The 25,409-nt window shown below is 34.8% G+C and overlaps 1 protein-coding gene across 1 annotated transcript in view; it reads right to left on the bottom strand.

Moving 5' to 3' along the window:
- Positions 1-25,197, bottom strand: part of LOC122400930 (heparan sulfate glucosamine 3-O-sulfotransferase 5) — a 113,711-nt gene extending 88,514 nt beyond the window's left edge. Inside the window, exon 1 of the mRNA XM_043402706.1 lies at positions 25,106-25,197. The gene's annotated coding sequence lies outside the window, so the exon portion shown is untranslated. The remainder of the gene's footprint in view (positions 1-25,105) is intronic.
- Positions 25,198-25,409: the final 212 nt, after the last annotated feature.

The following is a 25,409-nucleotide window of genomic DNA, read 5'->3' as shown; positions in this document are numbered from 1 at the left end:
TAAATTCTAGAATTTTAAGTCACTATTATTATTGAACATATATGTTTTATATATTTTATGTTTTTAATTTTCAATTATTTAGGACGAACCTAAAATTAAATTATTTTTGAGCTTCTGTTATATTTTTTTTCTTGTATTTGTATGGCTAACGTGTCTGGCTATTATTGACTATTTCTACTCGAAAATCATTTGTTTCCATATTTGTTTTGAAGTTGTTAGTATTATTTAACGTACACGTTTGGCATAAAATTGAAAACCAAAAAGGACATTCTCAAAATGATGTTATATTTTATGTTTTTAATTTTCAATTATTTAGGACAAAGCTAGAATTATATGTGAGTTTCTATGTTATATTTTTTCTCTTATATTTATATGGCTAACGTGTCTGACCATTACTGACTATTTCTACTGGAAAATTGTTTGTTTCCATGCTTATTTTGAAGTTATTATTATTATTTAACGTATACGTTTGGCATAAAGTTGAAAACCAAAAAGGACATTCACAAAATGATGTTATATTTTATGTTTTTAATTCTCAATTATTTAGGACAAAGCTAGAATTATATGTGAGCTTCTATATCATACTTTTTCTCTTATATTTGTATGGCTAACATGTCTGACCATTACTGACTATTTCTACTTGAAAGTCGTACGTTTCCATGCTTCTAGGTACTAAAAAGTTTTGTACATGAGTTTGCAATTTAGTTTATGCAAGTACAAATATTTTGAATCCTAAGTTAAGTTCTTTTCGAGTACATAAATAATCTAATATCGTTGAATTTAAATTATTAGTATTAGTTTAAATTAGCTTTGAAAAAGTCATCTTACAAAATTAATAATCGTTCTGAATATGGTGATTATACTCTAATACTTGTTTACTAACAATGAGTAGCAGTGATAGATACCTGTGGTGAGGAATTTCTTTGGTATTTAGTTGTGGATTCGACTTACCTGAAACAAAAAAGAAAAATCTAGTTAGTGACAAAGAACAACAATTTTGGCTTCTGTTAAATTAACGATGGCAGATAACTGTGGGAAATTGAAAGTCAATTTTGACAATATTTTAAAGAGGTACCAAGTTTAAATATAAATTAATATCTGTTCAGGAACTTATAAGTGACTTTTCTGTTTCAATTTATAGAAAAGTATTGCAATTGAGAAAAATTTAGTTACTAACATGCATATTTGATAACATGATTGTATTTCAATTAAATTTCATTTTTAAATTCTGTATTCCTGTTTCAGTGAATATCAAAGAATGTTTATATAAAAAAAAAAAGAATTCAATAAGCATTTTCTATCAGGCTAAAACTTTGATTTTAGACAACTTTTAAACACGATCTAAAATTTGTCTTACTATCCAAATTTGATATAAACAAATCCTATCTAAATTTATTCGAATCTCAACTTGAGAATTAATTTTTGTTCAATTCCATAGCGAAAAGTCACCCACATATTTAACGATTAAATAATAATTCTAGTGTTTCGATTCGATAAGAAACGAAGATATCCACGACCTCAACACAAATGGATGAAAAGAGAAAAGTGGAGACGAAACGAAGAGCCATTCGACGAGGAAGAAAACTTGAATTTTGGTCGAACGTGACCCAAGGGTATAAGGTCCCTTCAATTAGTCTGTCAAGTGCATTCCTTCAATTTGGCTAGCCTTTGTTCCACTTGTCCGATCCAAGTCGACCTGACAATTACGATTCGACTAACGACTGACTTCTGGCTCGAGCTTAGACGCTGCTGGTCGTGTCACTTGTCGACATTACAACGAAAGTCGAAGTTCAAGCAACGATACGAAAACATTTGGTCCCCCTTCGATTCCTATTCCGCGTGTATTGAATAACACAGATACGTGTACGGTATATTTATTTTATTTCAGCGTCGTTCCACGCTCTGAAACCCATTCGAGACCCCCATAGGAATATCGTCCTCCATTTTATTCGTCGAGCCACGCTCTGACGTATCATCGACCATTCCTGTCTTCATACATCGCTTCACCAGCTTGTTTATAAATGTCTTTGACTTCTCGATATATCCAGCAATCGCTGCTCCCGACGTTTTCGATCCTTTCGAACGACCACAATGCGAAATCGCCTCGAAACGTTTGATGTATGCAGCACTTATTCTCGAAAACGTCGTACCCGCGAAAAGGTATAAGGTCAACCGTTGACTTGTTCTATAATGCATCGTATATTATGATTCCTCTTACCCGTTAGACGCTCGACTGGATCGGTAACAGGATTCGGGCAAAAGTTATGCCGATCACGAATCCTCCTTGACAGACCGTGCATTTGTTATTATGATATATTGCACGTGAATATTCTCTGCAATTCGAGTTCTTGGTGCATTCGATAGGATCTGAAACTATGTATTATAATCAATTTTCAGTGCTGTCTTTAATACAATATCATCGGGCCTCGATTTTATTTTCTCAATTCTTAAATATGATTTCTTCCAGTTCATGGTAATATTCCCATTTGGTTAAAAAGGAGTCATGTTTTTTAGTATTTGAAGCGTCATTTAATTGTTTTGAGAGGGTATTACTGGTCTAGATTGTCATTTTTCGTTTCGTTTTGTGATTTTTTTTATATTAATATTATAGTCATTGAGGATTATAAGTTAGACTTGCTATATTTAGTGAAATATAATTATAATGTATTACAATTTTTTCTATAGTTTGCATTAATATTACAGTCGTTGTTTGACCATTACAAGTTAGACTTGCTATATTTAGTGAATACAATTATAATATAATACAATTTATTCCATGGCATTCATTAATATTATAATCGTTGCTTGACCATTACAAGTTAGGCTTGCTATATTTAGTGAAATATAATTATAATGTTGAACAGTTTAATCTATGGCTTCCTGAATTTATAGTTTTCATCTTTTTCTTGTCTTCAGCTTGTTAATAAAAATAGTAAATAATAATAGTAATATATAAATAATAGTAATAATAATAAAAGTCCCTGCATTGGGAAGGGTATATTTATGGCAGGAACTACAAAGAAGTCAAAATCTCGCTAAATAAAAAAATTGCGTAACTTAAAATTTTCTATTTATTTTTTTCAGCTATACCGTGTGTTTAGCATTTGGAACAAAATAGTTGAAGCTCAATATTTTATGGATCTCTAGTTCCAAGCGATAAAGGCGTATTTATTCTCTAGTAGAAATTTCAACTTGCGTTAGAATCTCCCAAGACAAATTAATCGCGTAAATCCAGAACTTCCTGTAAACGTTAAGGTTTGCTCGCAGAATCGTGTGTTTCGCGGAAGTTCGAGTCGCAGGAGAAACTGGCGATCGTACGTTCGCGTGGAGAACGTATTGTTGAAATTTTTAATGCAACTGCTGGCTCGTTTCTGCGTCTCAATTTCGCAACGAGTCTCGGAGTTACCCTTTTTACCACGGTTGTTTTCCCCGCGCAGCAAAAAGAGTTACGAAAACCATCGGTTTTATACACCCGGCGCTCTGTCCGAGCGCGCAATCCATTTAATTGTCCGTTGCCAGTGGCTGTTCAGCTTCAACCCTTCGCGTAAATTGAATTTGGATCCTGGTAATGCGCGATCCAATTGTTATAATTGAATTTCTGAATAAACTTTTAAACGGCGAGGCGGAACGAAAACTGAGAAAACGTTCGCGGCGTTTAAAGAAGCGAACGACTAGCCGAACCGTGGACGTGCGAGAGTGTTTTGCTTGGCGAACGGGTTCGACGGAAGGCCCTATACTTCCGGTTATTGGAATCAAATGTGTTTTTATAATGGAGACATTTTAGATCGATACTCTTCGAAAAGACAATTTTTAAAATCAACTTACGTGTCCATGGATTGATTCAACAGGCTTCAGATCGATATATCAATATAATTATCATGGTCAAGCAACATTATAATTATATTTCACCAAATATCGCGAGTCCAACTAGTAATGGTCAAGCAACGACTATAATATTAATGCAAAATATAGAAAAAATTGTACTACATTATAATTATATTCCACGAAATATAGCAACTTTAACTTATAATGGTCCAGCAACAATTATAATGTTAATGCATCTTTCAAATAAATTATACTATATTATAATTATATTTCAGCAAATATAGCGAGTCCAACTTGTTATGGCCAAGCAACGACTATAATATTAATGCAAACTATAGAAAAAATTGTAATACATTATAATCATATTTTGCCAAATATAGCAACTTTAACTTATAATGGTCCAGCAACAATTATAATGTTAATGCATCTTTCAAATAAATTATACTATATTATAATTATATTTCACACAATATAGCAAGTTTAACTTATAATGGCTCAGCAACGACTATAATGTTAATGCAAGCTTTCAAGTAAATTGTACTATATTATAATTATATTTCACCAAATATAGCAAATTTAACTTACAGTAGTCAAGCAACAACTATAATAATTATAATTATATTACACCGAATATTCTGAAAATTTGAAATTACTCCTCTCATACCGAAACTTTGAACTTTGCAATTCGAATTTCTGACTATGCTAAATGACGAAGCTTGCAATTAAATTACCATCGCCCACCATGGTCTAACGTGCACATTTAAGTTTTTGGGGGAAAAGAAAAATGAAACTCGTCGAGAGTTAAATTTAATTTTCTTAACTGTACTCGAGTGTACGGTCGCCACAGGGTGCACGGAATTCACCGTGCAAGTTTCGACATTTCTCAGCGTTACTTTTACTATCAAACGCTCGTTTCGCCGATGCGGAGGGCCGATAAAAAATTACAACGATACGCTTCTCCTTTTTTCTCCCTTTCCGTTTTGTAACGTTATTGCGCCTCCTTCGTCTCTGCCAGCGTCGTGTTCTCCTTGGCGCCGTGCAACACGCGATTTTTTTCCACCGGCAAGAAAATGGAGAAGCGCCTGTACGTGTTTCCAACTTACACGCTTAAACGGGCCGCCATTCTCGAGGTAGTGCATCAACGAGACGCCTCGCTGGCGAAACATTTTAATACCCATTTGTCATTCATGCGCGACGGCGGTCCCGATTTTTCATATTTTACGCACATTCGCGAAATTACGCGTGAGAAACGCGACGTTCCTAACCTCAAACGTAAAGAGCTGAAATTGCGAAAGGAAAGGAAAGAAACGATGTCAGTGGAGAATATTCAAGCACAAAAAAGAATAGAAATAGAAATTGAAAGTAACAGGATCCAAGTGAGGTTAGGTTATCAAAGTCAAAGAAATCGAACAAGCGATAAAACAGACGAAAATAAATCAATATTCTAAATAAAATTATCGTGACTCAACTATTGTATGAATAATTTCTTACAAGCAATTTTTAATTGTTTAATTTATATTCTAAATCCAAAACGAATAATTCCCCCCATTTACAAATAATCTATAAAACGTTTTTTTTTTTATTCGACTTTTATTAAGGTTGCTTTAGCTTGAAAGGTCGTTGTCAGCCACAGTTAATTTTAAATTTATTAAATGCAACCCTCCGATCGAATATAACGAACGAATGAAATTTCAGTTGTTTAAGTAGTCTCGAAATGCAAACGCGATCACGAGGAGATCTTGGCTTCATTTAACCACGACCGACACGACGCGAAAAACGAACGATCCTCGAGGGAAAGTGAAAGAGTGGTAACAAAGAAAATAGATCAATTCGCGATTTGCTTTCGCGTCGGGGTTTGATGAATGCGGGACGTTAAGCCGGAACGAGTGGTGCTTGTTGCAATAATATTCATAACAATGGCCATTGTTCCGCGCCACGGTAATTTGTTCCCACTGGGAATGGAAAAAGACATTTGCTTTATTTTTCAAGTTACGTCTGGCGTTCCGGTGAATCCGTCCATTCAGTCATTGGGATCCGCTTTCAAAATTCACGAGTGCTCTGGGGTACTTTGATGAAAGCTGCTCCTGGAAAGATGGAACGCGAAATTTTTGACGAAAATGTACAGTTTCCCACGGATACATTATCCGAACGGTTGGGTCAGCAAAAATGTTCGCGTCGAAGTTCATGAATTACCGGAGAACTTTCGAGAAGATTTTAAGCCCCAAGTTTTCCAACTTTGCGGATAAAACCGGACGAACCGATCGATCAACGCGACGGGGTAAAATGCTAAAGTACGGTGGAACCTTGATTGTACGAACAAATCGCGGTACACGAGTGCACGCGTAATCGAATTTTTCGGACAATCGAATAATTCTGTTTTCTCCCGTAAATCATTTATTCCGGAAATATTGAAATTGGAAAACAAATACGATCGCTTCTTATATTGAAAGGGATATGTTTGCTTTCGATACACGTGCATACACGTTTATTTATATTTTACGAGCGGATTCGCTAATTTCCACGTATCGTAAATTCGATTCTCTTGACGTCTAAATTAAACAAACATTCTTATTGTCACTTACGTGGTATAGTTGTTTTCACCGAAAATGGCTCCCATGATGAAGGAATACGTGCCTATTCGAGTTGTTTATTCTCTTGATGAAGAAGAAGCTGTTAATTTAACACACAAATTAACTCTTTGAGCCCAAGTTGCACAGAATGTTTTTCAACGTAACACACATAAATATACATTAACTTTTTGAGGCTAAAACATGCGTAAATAGCTAAACAAAGATGGGACAGTTGTTAACCAACGTAACCTCAACGAGTCGACGAAGAAATTCTCCAAAATTCTTCAAAATTCTGATTATATATTAGGATGATGAATCGATTATTAAGTAAACACACTCTGCAGTTTCACGAACACTTAAGAATAGACTATTTACAGACGGTAGAACACATTGATTCGTAATTATACTACGACGCAACGCGTGTACACGGCACATGGCTCCCAAGTCGCACTAACAAAAGGACGCGTAAGCGTAACGGTTAACGGTAACGCAGGAAGAGACGCGTGATTGGTTCTCGCGTGACCAATAGAAACATGGCGCCAAGTCCACGAGTTTCGAACTCTGTCTAACATTATAAATGTAAGAATTCTATGTATTTCTCATACCATATGAACTTTATACATTAACTAATATTTATTTAAATATGAAATACCATCATTCATGCGCAATAGAGACGTTACATCAAATAAATATCGAAGAATCATTTTTTTCCCCAAAGTAAATGGAGTTCTACTTATTTTAAATCTAAATTATTATAAATTGACGAAGAAATATTATTAATATTTTAGAATCCAGATTCCAGATAACCGCTAAAGACGAAAATCGTTCCAACGTTCAACTTTTCTCCTGTTTCTATTTTCCGGAAAAAATAAAAGGCGGAAAGCATCCCAATTATTTGTAACGCAGTCATAGAAGTGTAGGTGCAATTACGCCGGGCACTTGCGATAATAGCCAAAGTGGTACGTAGGTGGCTAATTTTAAAGAAATGTTCAATCTAGAGTGCATTTAGTCTAGCGCATATAGCCTCAGTTTTACAGTAATGGCTCTATTTGGTGACACGGGGATATGTATGTTTGCTTGCATTAAAGAAAGCTATGCCGTTCAAGGAAAAAGAGTCGGCAGTAAAAAAAGTTAAACGCGTGGAAATTGCGGCCGTGAGGTGCTAGACATTAAGGGAGAGCTTAGCTTGCGTGTAATTATACTTACTTCTACTCGTGTAATCTTTCTTAATTTTTATTTAAGCGTACGGTATATTGTTCTCTACCGCGTTTAAATTATATTTAAACCAGTTGCTATTTTCCCGTGTTTCCTTCGTTCGAGAAGTTTATTTTTAAAAAACATTCGACCAGAATTAAATGCTTGGAAAATTCTCGAACTAATAAATAAATATATTACGATGGTCCATCAATTTTTTCTTCGATTGAAAATGCATTTTTGTATTTATTATTTTTATTTGTTTCCTGTTATACGAATCGAAGACGAAAAGTTCTTTTAAGACTATTGTATTGGTTTTTGTATTTACAAGTTGCAAATAAAAATTGCGTTCCTGTTAAATGACAGAGCACGTATGTATACTACTGCAAGGGGCTATAAAGATTTCCCCTGAGTCATGTTTATGGTATGAGAGAAATCCGTCTTTTCACCCATAAATTTCGTTTCCGCGATAGCAATGCTATTAATCAGTAGTTTATGTGACATGAAATTTTAACCGACAGTCACCTTTCCCCGAACATTCTGAATTCCATCCGGGAGCTCCGACTGATCAACATACATCACTTCCCTGAATCAATTTTAACGTTCTCCCTATTTATTTCCATCTCTTTTTATTTCCATCGCGTTTTCTTCAAACTTTAAATTTAAAAAACAGAATTCTAAAGGAAAAAAAATGAGTAAAAATCTGAACCGAAATATTCAATATAATTTCTGCGTTTCCTTAAAGTTTTAAAAACAGTATGCTCAAAGGATCCTGAGATTCAAAAAATTAACAACATTGCAAAACTTCGAATCAAACTACGATCAGCTAATTTGTAGATAAAAACACTCGATATTTTCTAAATTTTAAACTCAGGTAAAAAAATTCTTCCCCTACGTGCACTCCAGTGATGGAGAAATATTTGATAAAATTTTTCAGCCGTCTGCAATAACAAATTACTAAATTTCCACCTTACCTTTCGGCCACGTCAGTCGCATAATTACTTTCCGCGCGGCGCGGAACGGAATAAATTGGCGAACGGGTTAAAATCGTCCGCGCCCGACGGATTTCCCCCCTTCGTTTTCGCGTTTCGTAACAAACGAACGGGCAGAAAAGCGACGTACGATCGGCAACAAAGGCAAACACACAAAAGAAAGTCTGAGAACAGAAACACGAAGAAGAACGCGCGGCCGCGGGGAAATGGGTATTCCAAGGTTCTCATTCGCGTTCGTTCCGGCCACGTCCCAGTTACAGGGACGCGTAGACATTCAACCACGAAACCGAAGTTTCGTGGCTTTATGCAAATTCACGCGCAACTTTTAACATTTACACTGGCTGACTCTCTCGTTAGATATTAGGGTGTCCCAGAAAATATTGCGCAAATTCAGTACGCCTCGCTTCCTGCTCTTTTTGCACCCCCTATCGAAATAAACTACAGTGTACTTTGGTCGAGTTTCCAGCTACATACGTGGTTTCGTACATACGCCATTTTGAAACCACTTAGGGAAAACGAATTTTTTTCTCAAAAGTGGGTAGGAATTCGGGGGTACGTCTATTCACCAAAAATAATTGTAATTCACCCCCACAACTGAAAATAATTTTTCCAGAATGATTTGAAACTTTTCAATTTCGACGAAAAATTTAGGCCCCTTGTCGATTTTTCTTAAAAACTCGTTTACCATTTTTAATAAATTTGTTTGACTTCCTTCGCAAATGTTGTTTAATACTTTTTTGTAGGTATACATGAGCTCTACCTGAGAAATAAATTTCATTGAAATATATTCGCTATTGTAGGAGTTATGGTCGTTTGAAATTTCGACCACGTTTATGGGGTTTTTATAACTTTACGGTGTTAAGGAACAACTTTTCGAGTAATCTTAGAATTTCTACATATTCTTCACTAAAATACGCGTTATTTGCTTTTTGAAAAATTAAAATCCTTCAATCCGTTCAAGAGATATGACATTTTAAAGATTCGCATGAAATTTCAGTGAAACATCTCAATGTATGGTCAGACATGAAATTTTCGGTAAAGAATTTTTTTCTCGAAAATGTGCAGGATTTCGAGGGTATGTCTATTGACCAAAAATGATTGTAATTAACCCCCTCAACTGAAAATAATTTTTTCTGAACGATTCGAAATTTTCTTTTTCGCCGAAAAATTTCAACACCTACTCAAATTTTTTTCTCGAAAATGCGCAGGATTTCGGGGGTATGTCTATTGACCAAAAATGATTGTAATTAACCCCCTCAACTGAAAATAATTTTTTCGGAACGATTCGAAATTTTCTTTTTCGCCGAAAAATTTCAGCACCTACTCGAATTTCTTTCTCGAAAGTGCGTAGGATTTCTCACCAAAAATGATTGTACTTTTCCCCCAAAATTATAAACTCGACTCTCGACGTCTACATTAAACAAACATTCTTATTGTCACTTACGTGGTATAGTTTTTTTCACCGAAAGAGGCTTCCATGATGAAGGAATGTGTGCCTATTCGTGCTGTTTATTCTCTCGATGAAGAAGAAATTGTTAATTTTACACACAGATTAACTCTATGAACTCAAGTTGCACAGAATGTTTTTCAATGTAACACAGTGGAAAAGAACGTTCGTTTCAATTATTTAACATAAAATATACATCAATTCTTTGAGGCTAAAACATGCGTAAATAGCTAAGCAAAGATGGGACAGTTTCTAACCAACGTAACCTCAAAGAGTCGAAGAAGAAATTCTGAAAAATTCTCCAAAATTCTGATTATATATTAGGATGATGTATCGATTATTAAATAAACACACCCCGCAGTTTCACTAACACTTAAGAATAGACTATTTACAGACGGTAGAACACATTAATTCGCAATTTTACTACGACGCGATGCGTACACACTGCACATGGCTCCCGAGTCGTACTAACAAAAGGGCGCGTAACGGTTATCGGTAACGCAGGAAGAGACGCGTGATTGGTTCTCGCGTGACCAATAGAAACATGGCGCCAAGTCCACGAGTTTCAAACTCTGTCTAACATTATAAATGTAAGAATTCTATAAATTACTCATACTACATAAACTTTATATAAAATTTGTCCACTTATTAAAGTATTGAATAAGCCTTACAAATTTTCCCCCAAAATTATAAACACAATTAACATATTAAAGTGACCTTACTCTATATATTTATCATCAATTTTACAATAAACGATAAAAAATTTTAATTTTATCAAAAAAATGAAAACTACTTTTGAAAAAAAGACTACTTAAATTCTTTGAGGTACAAACAGAATAAAATATAATTTCCTTACATCATATAACCACCGTAGAGAATAAAAACGATCGATCGACTATTGTATAGAACATTTGAATAACGCTTAATAATAAAAATGAACGAGTTACGCTTTTTGTTCCCTGTGTGTGCATAGTTCAGACTTCGAATCGTTTTTAGTCGGAGATCCAACAACGACATCATGGAACGAACGTAGCATTTTTCGCCGGAAGAATCGGCATTGCTTTCAGGAAGATGACGGAGGTCCATAGATCATCCGAGATTATATTTGCTGGAAGTTATCGCTTGATAAATTAAGGTTTCGATAATATTTTCCGGGACACCTTAATATTTCTGCGCGGGCGGGAACCCCCCTGTTCGCTTCGTATCTCCGTCTCATGGCTGTCAGCCTTGAACGTTTGTTTTCGGCACTGAATTCGACAAACGTGACGGCTCGGGACGACCTCAGATCTATTTACAACCGGAAAGCTTGCACGGGGATTTACGGGAATACCCGGAATAATAATATCTCCATGAAATCGATAAACGCCATCCCGGGGGATAATTTCACGACCGCTTCAAGAACTGGAGATGTCGAAACTTGGTCGGCGATCGAGGAAATTTCGAATTTAGACGGCACAACGCGAAACAAAATGGCGGAACGATCGAAAGAGTCGCTCGCAGAGAACGTATGTATGTTGTCGATGTTTGAAGTGGTATAACTTCGCGAAAAGAAGTCGTACGACCATTTTCCTGGGGTCATTTTAAAGCCTGAACCATCTACTTTTGCACCCTCATGTTGAATTTTCTCCAAGATTATTTCACGCTTGGAAGCGAACCGAAATACGAAGAGGGTTTAACAAATTTATTATTTTATCATTACGATTAAAAATTAAGTGGAAGGTCGAAATAAGTTTACAATTTCAGTATTATTCCTTGCATAGCAAACGTCTACTTAGTAATCGAAATAACCAAATAAATAGAAATGGATTTGAATGCATTGTGAAAAATTGAAGTTCTATTACACATCTAATTAATTAATTAAAAATGAGAAGGTCGAAATAAATTTACAATTTCAGTATTATTCCTTGCATAGTAAACGTCTACTCAGTAATCGAAATAACCAAATAAATAGAAATAAATTGTGAAAAATTGAGGTTCTACTGTACATCTAATTTACAACAATTTTTCGACGAGATTAGTTTACCAGACGTCGACGCAACGTTTTGTCCTTTAATACGTGGGCCCCCGAATAGAAAAAAATTAATTGCTTCCGCCATGACGTTAAACTGTCGCAGAATCTAATTCCACCTTCTTGCGATGGCAAAAGGTACGAAAGCCCAAAGCCGCTTAAAAAGTAAATTAATACCTTAATAATTGCAGGGAAGTTTCATCGCGAAAGGATTTCGAACTTGAAATTTCCTGACCGTTCTGACACGGTACTTTAATCCAGTTAGCCGCTTGGGAACTTATTTAACCGTTTCGAAACTTTCTTGTCAATATTATTATGGGTCACAATAAAAGCAGATTACTCGCTGTATATAATGGGATAAGTTGATACGAAAATGTCCTTCTTTCGCTCGGGGGTAGATCTCGGGGACGGGGAAAATAATTACGATAACGAAACGCGAAATGAATAGCACGATAGAAGAATACAACTATTTGCGAACAAAGTTGAGAATTTTGCTTCTCTAAACGCTGGTAAATTATTTGTTCTGCTGGGCAAGTAATCTTTACGAGCAATAATCAAATAAAAACCACGTGTCTTGAAATTCTCTAAGAGTAAATTTAGAATTAAGAAAATTGAAATTTTTATCATTCTTCTTTGGGTATGTTTTTAAACAATTTTATATCAATCATATTAAAAAACAATATTAATTTGATTTTACAATTACAGTCAATTCTCGGAAAGGATACATGATTTTCTGCTCGAGGAATATTTAAATTTTCAATATTATTAGCGAACAGTTATTTTATTCTTGCGCCGTTCGTTACGAGTTTCATTATCATATCCGTTCGACCTAATCATTGAGAAAGTTCCAGCAAAACGGGAGTGAAAAAGGGCTCAAAAGGAATTGAAAATAAAAGTAAAGGATCCCGGTGGAAATTCAGCCTTAATTCCAGCGCGTGCAACTCGCGCCGCGGAAGGTGGAAACGAGTATTAATTAGGCGCGAACGGGAATGCCTGATTACACGTTCCGCGATGCTTTAAACGAACCGTGATTTCGTGCATCGGGGAAAAATTGCTTCTGAAACATTTCGCTCGAATCGAAGGAGCCCTGAATGGCGGAGAAAAGAACTGGGACGCGTATGCGGCGGCCTGTGATTGGAATAAAGGATGAACCGATAAAAGAGACGAAAAAAAAAAAAGGGTAAAAGAAGGGCAGCATTCCCCGAATGATAAAACGAAGCGACAGCTTTATTCTTCCTTTTCGTTTCGAGCACGAGTCTGATGCGTCGTTAGAATATCGTTGCACCGTGTAATATTCGAAGCTCGATCGAATTAATAATCGTTATTTCTTCCGTTCCAAAACGCTCGAATAAAATTTTTAATACATATCGTGGAAACTTATATCGAATATTATTAATGTTATTCAATTAACATCGATAATTAATTTAAACACATGGGTGAAATATAAGATGTGATTGAATGGTAAATGTTGAAAATTATTTAGGTTTCAATTTTGCAATGATTGTGAATTGTTAAACGTTTCATAAAGTTTGAATCGATTGCTGTTTATAAAAAGCGGTTTTAGTTCATTTAGAACGAGAATAGTAAATGGTTCTAATGGGTAAAATTCCTACACAATTTCGCTATAGTGTGAGGAACAAATGTTGGCAACTAAATTTAACAAAATTTAGGCAAATTTACTTTGAACAATTGAATAAGAAATATGGTAATTATGGAAATTGAAAGTTCTGTTGCTATGGAAATAACTGAGGTTTCAATTTTATAATGATTGTGAATATCCTGTTTAGTGGTAATTGTTAAATGCTTCATTAAGTTTGAATCGATTGCTGTTTACAAAAGGCGGTTTTAGTTCATTTAGAACGAGAATAGTAAGCGGTTGTAACGGGTAAAATTGTTATGCAATTTCGCTATAGTGTGAAGAACAGATGTTGGCAAGTAGAAAATTCTGGAAGCTTTACTTGAATGAATAAACAACAAATATGACGACTATGAAAATACGAAGCTCTATTGTTTTTATTGAAGAATAGTACACGATTATAATGGGCGAAATTCCTATGCAATTTCACTATAGTGTCAAGAACAGATGTTGCCAACTAGCTTTAAGAAAATTCAGACAGATTTACTTGGACAAGTGAATGAGAAATATGGCTATGACTATGAAAATTCTATGGTAATTGAAAGTTCTGTCATTACGTAAAGAAGCGAGGATTTAATTATATAATATTTGTTTAGAAATAATTATTAAATCTTCCATAAAGTTTGAATGAATTATTGCTTATAAAAGGAAGTTTTAATTACTTTAAAACGAGAATATTAAAAAGTTGTAACTAGCAAAACTCCTACACAATTTCGCTATAGTGTGAAGAACAAATGTTGGCAACTAAATTTAACAAAATTTCGGCGAATTTACTTGAACAATCGAATAAGAAATATGGCGACTACATAAATTGAAAGTTCTGTTGCTATGAAAAGAACCGACATTTTAATTTTATAATATTTTTAAATATCTATTTAATAATAATTATAAAATTTCCCATAAAATTTGAAGAAATTATTGTCTACAAAAGGTTGTTTTAATTAATTTAGACCAATAATCCTAACAAGTTGTAATGAACAATTTTCCTACGCAATTTCGCTATAGTGTGAAGAAGAAATGTTGTCAACTAGAAAATTCTGACACTTTCACTCGATCAAGTGAATAACAAATTACGCGACTATCAAAATTGAAAGCCCTCATTTGAAAACTATGCTAGTCACTGCTGACTGAACATTCTCGCGACGCTAATTGTTAATAAATTAAACGAAAACAAAGCGTTTGTATTTTCGACTGTGTTATTTCGCAAGGGATAGTAAACTCCTCTTATGTTTGGTCTCTCTCGAACCTTGTATCGCGGAAAAAGAGCTCCTCCTCGACTCTCTATCGGGGGGTTCTCTCCAAACTTTATTTCCAGGTTCAGATTTTTATGCTTGCGTCGTCCTGCGTTGCAGTTCCCACCGTCGAGCACAAAATACGATTCCAAGTTCCCCGGAATTTCGTTCTTGTCACCGTGTAGACGTTTTTCCCGACGACGTTCCCTCACGAGGAGTCAGTAGTTTCTTCTCATCGTTATTTCCCGAAATATCCGGGAGCCCTTCGTTCCAAATTTTCTGCAACTCTCCACGCGAATTATTTCTTGCATCCCTTGGACGAAAATTGTCTCTGAAGAATATTCTGTCTACTTTCGACGATTTTAATGGAAGCTATAAAATATTGGAAAAACTACAAATGACTGTAGACAGGCTGTAGAATTTTTTTCGAGTCTGGTAAAATATTAAATTCCTTCTATATTGAGTCCTTAATAAATTCGTACGAGAAAATTGTGTAAAAATTTGGCAGTTCGAATTTAAGTCCAATATCAGAAAATAATATTGAGCATCCATTGACTCAATTTAGTGATCGATGTGAGCCACGAAGATTAATCGTAATTCCCGCGCTCGCCAGCAGAGGGCTACGCTCTTGACTCTCTCACAAGTGGTCGATCGACCAATAATTCCTATATATACACTCCTTGACCGAAACGTTCCCCTCTCACCACAGAATCTAATTTAATACCTGTTTCAGTCAGATATTCGTCGATTTTAACCTAAAAACGTTTGTTCAGGGCTTTCTCTCGTCTCAAATGTTAGTTATATCTCCCTATAAAAATATTTATATGTGTTCCAGGACTGTTTGGCGAGAGTTGTGACGATCATAATCTCGAAAAGGATTTCCGCGGTTTTCGATTTGTCGATATGCGAAGAATCCTCTCTTCCACGACTGTTGGCCCCCAGTCTCCGCGGTCTTTTATAAGATAGAGAGAATTCGATCATAGAAAAGAAGATTCTCGAAGGGATGAGTGGGTTTGTGCGCGAATCGATGAGAAAAAGAAACGTAAGCGAAGTTCGAGCGTTCCGGAATAAAAAAGATACGTCGCGGGAAAAGCGACGATGCAGGAAAACTGCGGAATTTCAGACTCGTATCGAGAGGACGACGCACCCCGTGCCAAATGTACTGCGAAATAATGTTGGGCGAGCGTTCTCGCTTTATTATCTGCACACGCGTGCGCGTACCAGTGGCACATTGGCTGGGAAAAAGGTTCAGAATTGAAACAGCACGGTGGGAATGCAAATGGTGGCGAGATGGAAAAGTGCATGTTTCGATCCCGGGAGCGCTAATTAAAATTCCTTTGCCTTTCGACAAAAAATTCCAGCTCTCTCACTCTGTTAAATACTGCACCGGAATCTATAACTGTCTCGATATTTGTAATCGAAGAAAAAAAGAAAACGGGAAATATAAACGGACGCGATGTTTTTGAGAAAACAAAGATACTGACGGAGGAAATTTTTATTAATTTTAATTTCATGCATGTACGATAGTATAAATAATTATGGGATCCAAGTAAAATATGAAGTATCTCGGTAAAGTACTGTGATCTTAGTCATAATTCTTTTGGAGAGAAAATTATGAGAATTTTATTAAGTAAAAATTTAAACAGATGCAGTTACTTGAGTAATAATACAGATAATTGCATGGAGATTCTACTGTATTATCTTGAGAAATAACTGAACGTGTAAGAAAAATTTAAAAATCATTCCTTCATAATTACTGTGAAAATTCTTTATTTTAAGAATCGCAAGTGGAGAAATAGTTTTTAAAAATTATTTCTAAGGATGAAATTTTTTTAAATATACACTTCTTTCTCGATGATAGATTTTGATTAAATTAACAAATTTTTATTTTACTTAGTTATGACTCATTTTCGTTTCTAAATGGAAACATTTCCCTAAGCGATTCTAAGAGGGTAACGTTATTGTCGCCTTCTTTCCCCGTTTATTTAATAACGTGGGTGGAGGGCAGAATTTTCAGGCTATCCCGCGAGGGAAGGTTACATTTGAAAATATTCTTTGACGGGGAACGCCGAGTCTGACTTAAGGTCGAGGCACATCTACTTACAGTTCAACGGATTAAAAGGCTACGGGAAAGGCTTTGGTCTCGCGCCCGCGGGGGGGATGATGGAATATAGCTGAAAGCCTCGTAGGCGTTATAAATTGAGCGTGGGCGTGAAATTACGCGTCCCCGTGAATGGAAAAGAAGTTTTCGTGATCAAGTCCGTGCTGAAAGGTCAGACGGAATTTCCGTTGAATTTTAATCAGACACCCACCCTCGTCGGTCTTTGCCCGGACCTGCTGAATTAATATTTTAAACAGTCAATTATGCTGTATTTTTATTCCGAAACTTTCCCATCAAACGAACGCGTCGACGCTACGCGACCAAACGAAATTTTCACGCCACTTGTCGGGTTGAAAACGCCGTAATAATTTACACCGGAAAATAACATATGAAAAGTGGTACTGCAGCAACGAATATTACAAGACTTCACAGAATTAGAATCAGTTTATCTGGAAGTGAATATAATATAAACTATCGATAATTCTTTTTGTAATAGAAATGAATTTTACTTTTTATTTCTATTCCATAAGTAATTTAAGTAGAATTTTTAAAGACGAAGGTAATACGGGGTTATAATATTGAACGATCGAGGATTGATTAACCCTTAATTGGTACGATACTTTACTGTTATACCAATGCTATCATGGGTGAATTTTCACTCACAGACTGTAATTGTAATATTACTGTTTTAGTTGTAATATTGGAAATAATATTGGAAAAATTAAATACAGAAAAATTTAAGTAATAAAATTATATATAAAAATTTCTCTCCAGTGAATTTTCCACCCACACATTATAATTGTAATATTACTGCTTTAGTTGTAATATTGGAAATAAAATGAAAAATGTACTCTTTTTATAAGACACAAGGTTCATCTGTAGAACAATTAAATACAGAAAAATTTAAGTGATAAAATTATACAGAAAAATTTCTCTCCAGAGATTTTTCCACCTACTCATTATAATTGTAATATTACGATTTTAATTGCAATATTGAAAATAAAATGAAAACTGTATTTTTTGTAAGACATATGTTTATCTGTGTAAAAATTAAACACAGTAAAATTTAACTAATGAAATAATACATTAAAATCTTTTACAGGTGAATTTTCCATCCATATACTACAATAATTATAATAATACAGTTAAAGCTTTAATATTGGAAATAAAATGAAAACTATATTCTTTCTAAGACACAAGGTTCATCCATAGAAAAATTAAATATAGAAAAATTTAACTAATAAAATGATACATTGAAATTTGTCTCAAGTGAATTTTCCACCTACACACTATAATTATAATATTACTGTTTCTATTGTAATATTCAAAATAAAATGAAAAATGTACTCTTGTTAATACACAAGGTTCATCTATAGAAAATTTAAATACAGAACAATTTGAGTGATAGAATTATACATTCTCTCAAGTGAATTTTCCACCTACGCACTATAATTATAATATTACTGTTTCAGTTGTAATATTGGAAATAAAATTAAAAATGTATTCTCTTTAAGACACAAGGTTCATCCATAGAAAAATTAAATACAAAAAAATTTAACTAATAAAATTATACATTGAAATTTGTCTCAAGTGAATTTTCCAACTACAAATTATAATTATAATAATACTGTTTCAGTTGTAATATTGGAAATAAAATGAAAAATCTACTTTTTTTAGGACACAAGATTCATCTATAGCAAAATTAAATACAGAAAAATTTAAGTAATAAAATAAAACCTAAAAATTTCTCTCTAATGAATTTTCCACCTACTCACTATAATTATATTATTGTTTCAGTTGTAATATTGCAAATAAAATGAAAAACCACATTCTTTTTAAGAGACAAGGTTTATCTATAGAAAAATCAAACACAGTAAAATGTAACTAATAAAATGATACATCAGTCTCAAGTGAACTTTCCACCCATGATACCCATTAAGCATTGACCACAGTAATTATTCCCAACGCCATACCAAATTACCGTTCAGTAAACAAACGTGTTTTAGTAGTTGAACGATCCAAAAAAAATCTCAGTCTGCAAGGGATTAATCGACGTTAACGTAGCTAGTAATTAAACGTTCCAAAGTCGATCTTAATTTCTTAGTTGCGCAGAAAAACGCCCGTGGAGGGACGAACGCCCGCGGCGTCGCGGTTCGCGAGCGTAAAATCGTCCTGCGAGACACGGTAACGATCGTTAGTAATGGCTCGTCCGCAACGTGACATTACATGATTGTAAAACTCCGGAAACCGCGCTTTGTAATTACTGTTATAATCGTTCTCGCGAGTTTGCTCTCGCCCCCGACGGCTATAAATTCACCGACCGTTGAAAAAATTCAACGAAACTTCGTTGCCCGCTGAAAAATTCGTCGAACCTGTTCGGAATTTAAGAGCCACCGCCCGGTGAAGTTCAACGTCGAAGAAATTCCCAGGAACAATCACGGAATAATTTTTTTTTTTTTTATTTCGAACTCCCGACCTTCGATTCCGAATCCTCGATACGAAATTTTTTCGAGTTTTGGCAATCCGGAATTTCCAGCGATGCGTTGCCACGGGTTTATTTTATTCTCCAGGTCGGTGGTTTTTAACCTTATTTTACCTTTTTATTATATTTCGGAATATCGTTAAAAAATTGTCCAACCTTCGATCCATTTCGAATGTTTTTCAGTTTGTAGATGTTATGGGCGATTGTTTTTAGTACTGTGATTTATTTGTTGAAATTATACTTTGGATTTACAGGGGAGATCTTTTTGTATAGTGTGAAGAACAGATGTTGGCAACTAGAAAATTCTGGGTGTTTTATTCGAATAAATACATAATAAATGTGGTGGCTATGGGAATACGAAACTCTGCTACTATTATTGGAGAATATTAAAAGGTTGTAATTACACAATTTCGCTATAGTATGAAGAACAAATGTTGGCAACTAAATTTAACAAAATTTAGGCGAATTTACTTGAACAATCGAATAAGAAATATGGAGACTATAGAAATTGAAAGTTCTGTTGCCATGAAAGGAACTGAAATTTTAATTTTATCTATTTTACCTGTTTACTGATAATTATAAAATCTCCCATAAAATTTGAATGAATTGTTATCTATAAAAGGTTGTTTTACTTAATTTAAACCAATAATCCTAACAAATTGTAATGAACAATTTTCACGAGTTTATATATATTTTCCAGATCAGTGGTCTTTAACCTTATTTTCCCTTTTTATTATATTTCGAAATATCGTTAGAAAATTGTCCGAGCCTTCGATCTATTTCGAATGTTTTTCAGTTTGTAAATTTTACGAACGATTGTTTTTAGAACTGAAATTTATTTGTCAGAATTGTAGTTTGGATTTACAAGAGAGATCTTTTGTAATTTTTTTCTTTGAATGCGTTCCTATTAAAAAATAACGGGAATAATTTATGCGCGTTGCAACGCGAAAGAGTAAATAGATTAAGCATGGGTTTAATTTGCTTTTATATTATTTTTGCATTATACGGCTTAATTGGATTCTGGTGTAGGAAAACTATCTACAATGATGTATTCCTTTACGGAAACGAATTGTGCATGCAGGCAACTCGTTTGTTCCTGTTTCCTAATGAATGGATCGTGGTCAGTTTATCTTCGTTTCCCTGCATTTCAACCCGCGACGCATTTCCAACGTACTCGGCTGTCTAATTTTATAAATTCATTACGCAACGTTGGCTCTCGGAGCGCGGCATGATCTCCACGTGAGAAAATTACGATCGACGCAACGAATGGTAGACATCTATGTCTCGAACAGCAAGAAAACCTGTGAAATCTGTCATCACTCATGATAACTATTCGTTACAATACGATAAATATATTTGTCTCGTATTTATTTATAAAAATATTAAATACTGCAATTTTATGTAGAATTTATCTAATCAATGCTATACAGGGAGATTAATGGGAGATTTTGGAGGCTAAAATAAGACGAAAATCAAGAATACCAATTTGTTGATGGAGGCTTCGTTAAAAGTTATTAACGTTTAAAGTTCCGCCTGTAATGAATTTTTTTTCTCGAAAATGCGCAAGATTTCGAGGGTAAGTCTATTCACCAAAAATGATAGTAATTGAGACCCGTAGCCGAAAATAATTTTTCCAAAACGATTTGAAATTTTTAATTTTGTCGATAAATTTCACACCTTCTCGAATTTTTTTTATAGAAAATGGGTACGATTTCGGGAGTATGTGTAATGACCAAAAATTATTGTAATTAACCCCCGCAACCGAAAATAATTTTTCCAAAACGATTTGAAATTTTTTTTACCATCGAAAAATTTCACACCTTCTCGAATTTTTTTCTAAAAAATGGATAGGATTTCGGGAGTATGTGTAATGACCAAAAATGATTGTAATTGACCCCCTTAACCGAAAATAGGTATTCTTGATTTTCGTCTTATTTTTACCTCTAGAATTCCGCATTAAAATTTTTCCCAGGAGTATGTATATAAAAAAAAAGAATCAAATAATCGAGATCGAATAAAATATTCTGGGGTAATTATACGTAATGTATTGTCGATATTCTAGTACGTGATATCGTTTTGTCGAAGACTGTAGGGCCAAGGGGAAAGAAACGAAAGCAAGACAATTCGCAGGGGTCATTATCACCAGGCCGAGTCGTCCCAATTCGACCGGAGCTCGTTGCCAACGAATATTTCGTGGAAAAGCCGGGCTCGTTTCGTCCGCCTTTCGGGAATTCATCTTGGATTGCAGAAAACAGGAAACGAAAAAAAGAAATAAAGAAGGAAGCAGGCAGACAAGAGAAGAGGGGTCATGCGGTCGTTCTTGAAACCAGCTAATTCTTCTGCGAGGCGTGATTGGCCTGGATGCGAGCCACGATCTGAATGTCACGTTTCCATCGACGAAAATTCCGCGACTAGCATTGCCAAACATCGGCCACTGGTCGGAAATAATGACCCAATTCTCGTCGCTCATTTTTCCGCAAACACGCGACACCCTATCTATTCGTCGATCACCGCTAGATTGCGAATTCTAATTAAAATGAAATATTAAAATTACGTGGATCATGGCCACAAATGGGTAGATCAGTTACTATAAACCAAAGAGGAATTTTTTCCGTTTTCCAAATTCACGATGAAAATAAAATTTGTTATACTTTGTCTGGTCACGGGGACAAATTAACACTGGAAGTACCAAAATGGTCAAAATGACCCATTTATAATTTCTAATAAAAATTGTTACACATTTACTCGACTGAATTTTTGCAAAATCGCTATTTTCTATAAAGAGAACGAATAAATATTTATTTCTTTTATATTTAATTTATTTTTTGTTTTAATTTCTTTGATGCAAATAAATGCTTCGTGATCGTTGGTAGTTCTAGTGTTAAAATTAAATTGCTCACGTATATCAATTAAAGTGAAATACTAAAGTGACCTGGATTATGATCATGGATGAGTAGATCAGTTATTGTAAACCAAGAAAATAATTCTATTTTCGTTCTCTAGATTCTTCGTAATATTTATAAAATTTGTTATATTTTGTCTGGTCACGAGAAGAAATTAAAATTAAATTACATATGCATATTAATTAAAATAGAATATAAAAACGATATGGATCGTGATCATAGACGAGTAGATCAGTTATTGTAAACTGAAGAATTTATTTAATTCTTTAAATTCTTGATAAATAAAATTGTTTTTATATTTTGTCTGATCTCGAGGACGAATTAAAATTACACTGTACAATTTGAACGTAACAAATTGATGGATTATAATCCATTGATTGGCAAACCAAGGAACTAATCTTTCTGATCTCTAAATTCTCAGCAATTCTGATAACAATTACTGGAAAGAATCTGTTAGAGAATCGATGATGGCCGTTATCTATACGAACATATTGTTTTGTTTTTCTTTTGTTGTTCAGTCCAAATATGTCTCCCTGAGAGTACGTATCGCCTTTGTATGCACACGTGTTTAATTTACTTCTAAATATACGTTTATATTGAACAGTTATATCGAATTTGTCAGCTCATTACAAAACCCCAACAGAATCACTTCCAAGTAGACTAATTTTTCGACTTAGGTCGATTTTTTATACGATTTAACGAAGATCTAAGTTCTAAACCACTTTTTACCACGTGTAGCATAACTGTATAACCGATCGGTTCCTGACAACCTAACTGATAACCGACCGCCACGAACGTCAACAGACCATAATGATTAATAGAGACCCGATTGCTTCTGACTTGCTGTTTGCTGTATGAAGCCTAGATGCTTCGATTGCTAATCTGACTGATTAACTGACGCATCGAAGCGTACGTGCATTTGGATCTTCCAATTGCCTGATGAATACCAAGCGGATGATTGTTTCAAAATTGATTTTCAAATTCTGACGAACGTTTTAAATGTTTACATCGAACAATGGGGCGTTTCATTCATCCACCAATGAAAATAAAACATTTCACACATTTCACTGCTTCCCCAAACACGACCTTATTCGACCCATTTTTAAGTTTAGTCTGAATTTAGACTCGATACGACCTCATAATTTCTGACTTAATATTTCATAGTACAATCTTGGACTAAAAAATTGATTAAAGTTAACCCCTCAACGTTCATGCCCGAGTCTGTCTGCTTTGAAAAACGATATTTGTTTAATCTAACCATATATGGGTGACATGAGTTTACACTGATGAGTGGAAACAATTATTTCTCAAGATTAGATCTTAAAGGAAATAAATCTTGACAGGATACTTAAAGTTTAAAGAGACTGTAAAAATAAGTTCTACGACAAATTCTGGATATGCTAGTTTCCAAATGTCCAAAAAAAGAGTATCGTTTTCATAGACAATTTGAAGGTGTTATTCTGGCAGTCAATGTGTTAAGGGATGACAATATTTGCTTCCCTTCAAATTATACGTTAGATACAACATTGTAACTAACAAAAATCGTATTTTAATATAGCTTAGAAACAAATCCAATGAAGAGAACTGATCATTAATTCGAAAAATATGAGCGTTGAGGGGTTAAACAGATCCAAGTTGCACCTTTGTGACAAGAAAAATTGAAGAACAGATCCTCCCCTCAACATGTAAACAAATTCGTGAGTCTATGCTGAAACGTCTGACCTAACACGAGCTGTATATCCTTCCAAGGCAGATTAATTCTTTCATTCTATCACGATACACAATTTTAATTGAAATATTAGGTCGTCCCACATATTCGTGACAAGTTTTATACGACAACTTGAAGCAATGTTTTAAACATATAATGTAATTTAATGAAAAACAGTAAACCTCTTCAAGAGACAACTCTCTCCCCTTCCTTTAGCAAATTTAATGGTTGCTATGAAACCTGTTTGATTTCTTACTAAAATGTAATTCAACACTATTCATGAAAACGTTGACATTTTCAAATTGTTCACCCACTGATAAACCTGGAGATTTTGTATTTCATTTCTTATAAGGTTCAGTTTTATTTTGTGGCTCAATGAGACTCGAGCACGATTAAGAAAATTTCGTTCCAGTAAACCAGTATGGATTTTAAACTTCGAGCTTTGACACAATATCTATTTCTTTCAAATTTCTATGAATTGTTGGTGTTTCTAGAAATCCCTTGAACTGACAAATTTTGTTTCTTTTCTATTAAATTACGAATGTTATCCTCGTGAATTGTTGAATATCGACAGTCACGAACTTATGGTACGACCTAATAATTTACGAAAGTCCAGATAGACCAGGTATTATTTATTCTCATTCGTTGTACCTGGTGATCGTTGATAGTGATCAATCTTCTTTGAATGGATCAGAGCGTCGAGGGTTCACCGATGGCCAGGAGAGCGTCAATAATATCCATTGTTACTACAATTGGCGAATACCAATGATTTCGGTATCCAGGGTTCGTCGAAATAGTACTCGCGGAAACTATGATACGCTCGATTCTATTATTAATTCCATTGAACGCTGCCCTCGCTGTGAGCATCAAAGCCATCGGGTTAAGACGGTTACAAAGAGAGGAATTCCTCTCGACAGAGCAATCGACGAGAGAACTCCCGAGTCGATTCTTCCGTCGACTACACTGTACGGGGGAAAAATCGATAAATCGATGAATAATATACTCACCCTCTCCGGCTGTGCTAGACGCTCGCAATCCTTGCATTAAGACCGGTCAGTCGAGGTCCATGCAAGCTGATTTTTCACGCTCGAAAATCTGCAATCACAGGCGAGAAAAGTCTGGTCAGTCACACTCCATATTGCTGCAAATCGTTCGTGGGAACTGTATTTAAATGTTTGAAAATATTAACATCGAAACTAACGAAAATTATAGTGTATTTATTTGTATACAGGGTGTTTGGCTAACCCTGGGAAAATTTTTAATGGCGGGATTCTGGAGGCCAAAATAAGACGAAAATCAAGAATACCAATT

The sequence above is a fragment of the Colletes gigas genome, unplaced genomic scaffold (genome assembly GCF_013123115.1).
Source record: "Colletes gigas isolate AHSC1104 unplaced genomic scaffold, ASM1312311v1 Colletes_gigas_Sc00020, whole genome shotgun sequence".
NCBI classification, from domain to species: domain Eukaryota; kingdom Metazoa; phylum Arthropoda; class Insecta; order Hymenoptera; family Colletidae; genus Colletes; species Colletes gigas.
The sequence above is the reverse complement of the archived record's forward strand: the minus strand, read 5'-3'. Positions and strand labels throughout refer to the sequence as shown.